The sequence below is a fragment of the Chinchilla lanigera genome, unplaced genomic scaffold (assembly GCF_000276665.1).
Source record: "Chinchilla lanigera isolate Chin_1 unplaced genomic scaffold, ChiLan1.0 scaffold00005, whole genome shotgun sequence".
In the NCBI taxonomy this organism is placed as follows: Eukaryota; Metazoa; Chordata; class Mammalia; order Rodentia; family Chinchillidae; genus Chinchilla; species Chinchilla lanigera.
In genome coordinates this window covers 5,246,505-5,252,800 of record NW_004955406.1, presented here as the reverse complement: position 1 = coordinate 5,252,800, position 6,296 = coordinate 5,246,505, and positions in this window count along the sequence as shown.

Genomic DNA, 6,296 nt, shown 5'->3' with positions numbered 1-6,296 from the left:
GGTGGTAGAACCTTTAAGAGGCGGGGCCTACTTCAAGGAAGTGAGGTCTTTAGGGGTGTGTCCTTGAAGGGACTTTTGGGACCCCAGCCCTTCTCTTTCTTTCCTTCTTGGCTGCCAAGAGGTGAGCAGCCCTCATTGCCACGATGTTCATGTCATCATAGCCCAAAAGCAGTGGGCCAAGCGAACACGTTTGTCACTGTTGGAAAGCTTCCTAATGCAAAGTGAAATGCTTTTCTCATTCATGCTTTTATTCCTTACAGTGTTACGAACGATGTTTGAAAACATGATAAATCCAGGCTGCCTAGCTTTGAATCCAACTCCCAGCTGTGTGACCTTGGACAGGTTACTTCAACTCTCTGTAAATCAGTTTCCTGTCTATAAAATGACATTAGGTGTTTATTATATGTAAAGCATTTAGGGCAGTGCCTGCCACATAATAGCTAACATTTATTGAACAGTTACTCTTAGCCGTTACTCTCACAAGATAAAGGGCAGGAGTTATTATTTATAGCTGGTAAGTGCAAATAAAGTTTTAAGTAATTAACTCGGTTGCTATTCCCTTTCTGCTAGAGCTACAATTTGTGAAGATACAGAACTGAGAATCACCTGGGAAGCTTTTGTTTTTTAACCATAATATCACCAGGCTTCCCAGGACCTGAGGTCTCCAGAGGCAGCTGATCGCTTGTGAGGCTATTGGGCTGTTTGGCCATTGAGAGACGAACGAGAGGTAAGCTCAAAATAGGCCACAGTACTCTGTTTGCATCTGATTTTTTTTTTTTTTTTCAGGATACAAAATGTTCAAACCTGTGGTTGGTTGAGAAATCCTGGGTAGACTCTGCATTCTTTGCTCTTACTTGATGAGCCTGTTTCCCGGGCTCCTTTTGGTGCCAATCATATTTGTTGCCATTGTCACACTGGTGCCAAAGTACCAGCCATGAGAGTTGCTTTGACATTTTGCTGGGCAAAGCCAACACTGGGATTTCAATTGGCATCTAAGCATCAAATCTATGCTGCCACTGATGCTATTCCGGCCCCTGGTTTCCAATTTACGGGCACTTCCAGAATGTGGCATCCTCTTATTAGGAGCTGGCATCTGCGCCTCTGCAAATACTCTTGGCACCTGGATTTTCGTGGGCTTGTGCCAAAGGTACTGATTCAAATGAAAATGTGAAGAGCTTTTTTTTTTTCCTATTAACAACCTTGCTTGCTTTTAAAGTTATCTGAAAGTGATTATACAAGTCAGCCCTTTCCTGTAGCAATATATTACCCGGTGATATATGTTATTGAAACAAAAAATTGTAAGTAAACCATCTGGCCCTGCTGTGTTGACATGGAGTTAGCAAATATTGTCATTCCACATCACTCAGCCCTTCTGCACCTCTCTGAACTGACTTCCACCTTTTTCCCATCCCCTGCAGTATGCTCAGACTCAAGTTTCCAAGAATTACTTGAAAAGAAGCACAGCAGAGGAATTTACTAACTGTGGCTGTGTAATAACTTACTAAAGGTTCAGGAACTAAAAAAGCAAAATTCCAGAGGCCACTGGTACCCCCATAATGGGCCCACACTCAGATCAACTGTTAATGTCCAGTTGGAAGTAACCGCTTCCCTAAAACCGTCTTGGACTTAGCTTTAAATGGGAGTAAGAGAATCAGAACCCAAAATTGCATGTCTGCACAAAGATGTTGACTAGAAGACAAGTTGAAATGAATGTTAATATCTTGAGGATGGCTTCAATAAACACTTCTCGGCTCCCTAATTGGGATATGAGCTATCAACTTTGAATTGCTGCACCTGCAATTACCTGACTCCGGATAACTATCTGCCAAAACCAAGAATTTAAGTGACAAAGTCTGGCATTGCAAATGGAGAACCGGTAGGGTAAGGAAAGATTGGATGTGGTTCCTCTGGTGATTAGGAATGATTTTTGTTCCAGCCAACTCTCCTGTATAATAAACTCAGTAAACTGTACAAAGACAGGACCCCATGGAGAGCACCTTCTAGTCTGAGTTGTGCTGTGGTGTCCTCTTACCTTCCTGTTCTCTTCTGCAGCATTTCTAACCCATTCGCTTTCTCATGTCATTTAGGTTGCTGAGCTCACTCGAGTAGTGTGTGAAGGGCTATGGGTTCGATTCCCAACGAACCAGTTCACTCTTTGTTTGGTCACTACTGGCAGCATCTCATGCCTGCCCTTGCCGGCCACCCTCCAAGGAAGGGTGGCTAGAGTGAGCCCAGCACGAATGCTGAGCACAAGCCCGTGGTCAGCGTTGCTATGTAGCAAAGACTTTCTCAATGCTTCCCTTTCTCTTTTTGCCTAAAGACCAAATTTCCAACCTGCCCTGGTCAAATTTACCGTTACACGCCATAGCTTTGTAGTGGGTATAGTTATCCCCATTCACAGATAAAGAAACTAATACACCAGTTAAATAAGTTGCCCAGAAGGCATAGACAGCAAGTGGCAGCTTATAGACAGCTGACTCAAAAGCCCACGACCCTGGTTCTCATCCTATATTCCTCCTAGGAAGAGGTCTGCCGCTGGTTCTCTCCCAATCAAGTATGCGCTGTCCATTTTGTGTACCTTCAAAAGAGACCCCTCAGAATATTACAAACACTTTTCCTATCTGAGTAGTATAAGAAAAAACATTATGCCTTGGGAGAGGAAACCAGCTCCCCCATAATGGGCCCACACTCAGATCAACTATTAATGTCCAGTTGGAAGTGTGCTTCGCCACAGAAGAAGGGGTTGTGCAGGGCTAGAAGCTGGAGTCATTACGGCGCACACGTTCTAGGAACGAGAAATCAGCAAACTCGAGTGAAAGAAAAACAAGAACAAGGTCAGAAGTTACAATCACTTAGGACAGAAAAGGTGCAAAAGGCTTATTCATAAATAGGAAGACAGGGAGCGAAGATAAGACACACAGGCCCTGTGACCCCACAGTTCCACCCCAGGCCCTAGGAAAGCTCAGACACGCAGAGAAACATGCGAGGTTGATGGGACAGCAGTTTCATAGTGGTCACGGACTGGATATCGTCCAAATGGCCGTGCACAGCAGAATGAATGAACTGGAAGACAGCTGTACCAGCACTGTAGTGCAATAAAATGGACAGACCAGCTACAGGTGACAGTGTGAATGAATGTTAGCGTTTTGAGCAAAAGAAGCAAGAAATAAAAGCACATAGCTAGTACAATTCTATGCAGGTCACATGCTAATGGAAAAGAAGCGGTAAGCTAGCGTGGAGGGACACCTACGTGGATGGTGAAGTCACAAAGGCGTGATTATTACAATAAATCCAAACAACACTTTCCTCTGGAGCATTGTGCGTGGGAGGTCACAGAAAGGGTTTTCTAGGTTATGGCAGGGTTCTGTCTTGCCCTCTTTGGTGGTGTTTGCACTAATTATATCTTGCACTTATATCTCATGACTTTCTCTGTGTTTTATGTTTCACACTGTTTTTAAAGGCTTTTTTAAAAAGGAATGAAGATCAAGTAATTAATAGAACAAATGTATGTCTATATGTGCTCAGTGCAAAGGCCCTGGGTTCCATCCCCCGGACCACACACACAAAGGAAAACCTTATTTTAAAGATGCAGTAATCAGCCTGTGTGAAATTAACCATTTTGAGCAGAGGCACAAAACTTCAGAGAGGCTGAATCCACTCTGCTAGCCCACATTTTTGCATGCCAGTCATCCAGGCTGTTATTCATTCCCGTAAATACTATCCTGCCTTTGTTCAGGTGTTTCCTCTGCCTGGAATAGTTTTCCCACCTTATTCCTGCCTTTAAAGTCCTCATTTCTGACGTCCAGTTCAATCCCACCCCTGCTTCCGGTGGGAAGTATTCACAGATTTTCCTCATTAAGCTTTCCTTCCACTCCGCCCCATCGTGACTGTTCACGGTGCTTATCACATCTGTCTCAGTGTTATTTCTGTATTTCCTCTGCTGAATTGTACTTTCCTTGATGTCAACAGGTCTCATTCACTTCTGCACACTCCGTGTTGTGCTAGAGCTGTTTGCACTTGTGACAGCCGGTTACCAAACATTCAGGAACTCTGTGAGCTGATTGTTATAATGTTAGCTCCTGAAATCAGTCATGGCAAGAGAATTTACACCACGGAAATAGGCAAGAGCCGTGAGCCAGATCCTTTCCCCCAGAGCTAGTTTGCCAGCACACCGTGTCGCATAACCCACGCCTGTGCCCGCCCGCCATGCTTCTTGGCGTGGCAGTTGCAAGATGCGTTGCTAAGGTTGGAATGTGGCCCCTCAAAATTCATGCGTTGGAAACATATCTCCCAAGCACTTATGCTCATAGTATTTGGGGGAGGCAGCTCTGGAAACTAACTGACCTCTCTTCCTGAAAATAAGACCTAGTTGGAAAATAATCAGCTTTAACTAGAGATCAAACATGCCAACCCCAATGAGCCTATCCTTGCCCTACCTGCCTTTCAGATTATCTGCCAAGCAAGAGGATAGTCATGGCAAGGACTGGCTGATTGGGGCTGGCATTTTTCATCTCTAGTTTTCAACACTGGTTATTTTCCAACTAGGTCTTATTTTGGGGGAAACACGTAGGATTAAATGGGGTCCCAGGATAGCATCAGCGGATAGTCCCAGCTGTGCTGGGACTCCAGGATAGCATCAGCGACTTTATAACAAGGGAAGGAGACACGTGTCTGGTGCACTTGGTCAGTCAAATGGTGGCGCACACATTACCAGGCTCCGGGACTTACCACCTCCAGAAGCATGAGCCAAATAACCTAGAAAAACTGCCCAGTGTCAGATGTTTTACTATAGTAACAGAAAACAGACCAAGATATGCATGAAGAAGAAAGGGAACTAGGGAAAGGGCAGACCAAACCTGAAGGGAATTCAGAGTTTCAGCTGAGGGGCCCAGTCTCTGAGGAGCTGAAGATGAGAATTTCAATGAAGGCAGATTATGGGCTCTTCCCAAGTACTGCTCAATAGGATGGGGAGGGGTAGTGGCCGGGAAGCTGCGGGAGATGTAGCTTCCTTTCAAGAAGCAAAACTCCTTCCTCTGGTTAAAGTTGTCTGCTGGACACTCACCACGTGTCAGGCCTTGCAATGGACAAAGAGAACATACAGCCCCGTCCTTCAGTTGCTCCTGAGCCCAAGGGCAGATAAAGGACAGAACACATAATGGACACAGAACCTATAAATACTCTGATGAAGACATGATTTGGGGCTTGGGGAGCCCACCAGGGTGGGCCTGGGCATCCAGGGCAGTTTCTGTCCCAAGGCCCCCAGTGCTGAGCTGAGGCAAGATGACATGAACACGGGAAGTCATGAAAGAGAGTCGCCTGTCCAGGAAAGTAATCCACATGCCCCCAACAGCTAGGCCAGAGGGCACACGCAGAGAACAGCAGCACACCAGGTGGGGTGGTGTACCACCTATAATCCCAAGCACTCGGGAGGCTGAGGCAGGGGGATCACTGTGAGTTCGAGGCCAGCCTGAACTACATAGCAAGACCCTGTCTCAAAAAATGAAAAGATAAAACAACAAAAAGAGAGAAAGAAGAGCAGGAGATGAGGCTGCAGAGGCAGCCAGCATAGGATAAAAGGCCCTGGGCTTTATTACATGCTATGTTATAGAATATCACATATAGAGTACATGCACGTTTCCAAATACTTCTGAAATAAAATTACCATGCCAAAGGGGCCGACAAAGGCTATTGCCTCAGAAGTTGTACCATAAATGTGAAAAAAAAATGGCAGAGATATAAGGGAAACTGAGGGAAAATTCACCCAGAAATAAGGCTTCAAAGTCATCTGCAGAAAACAAAGAGACAAGGATGGGTGTCGGGCCTAGAGAAGGAAGAGATTGTATTTAGGGTACATAGATACGCCCTCATAGCATCAGGCTGCTCTTAATAAATACTGTGCCACCAGAGGGCACAGGGGCTGGGAGCGTAGCTCAGTGGTAGAGCACTTGCCCACCATGTTTGAGGCCCTGGGTTCAGCCCTCAGCACTGCAGAATATGCCACAACCCTATTAAAGTATCATTATTATTCTCATTTTACAGATGGAGAAATTGGACCTCTTGACATTTAAATCCTTTGCCCGTGGAAGCCAGTGTGTGGCAGAGGAAGTCTGGTGAGGATAGCCAGCCTCCCAGCTGGTTCTCATGCAGACGGCTTTAAATAGCCCCCACGAGCATTGCGATGTCTTCTCCCCTCCCCAGAGGAGAGACCAGGGTGCCACAGCTGGACAGATCCAGATTTGGGGCATATGGGCTTGTGAGTGGAGCACATCTGGGGGCCAGCACAATGAGCCCCAAGG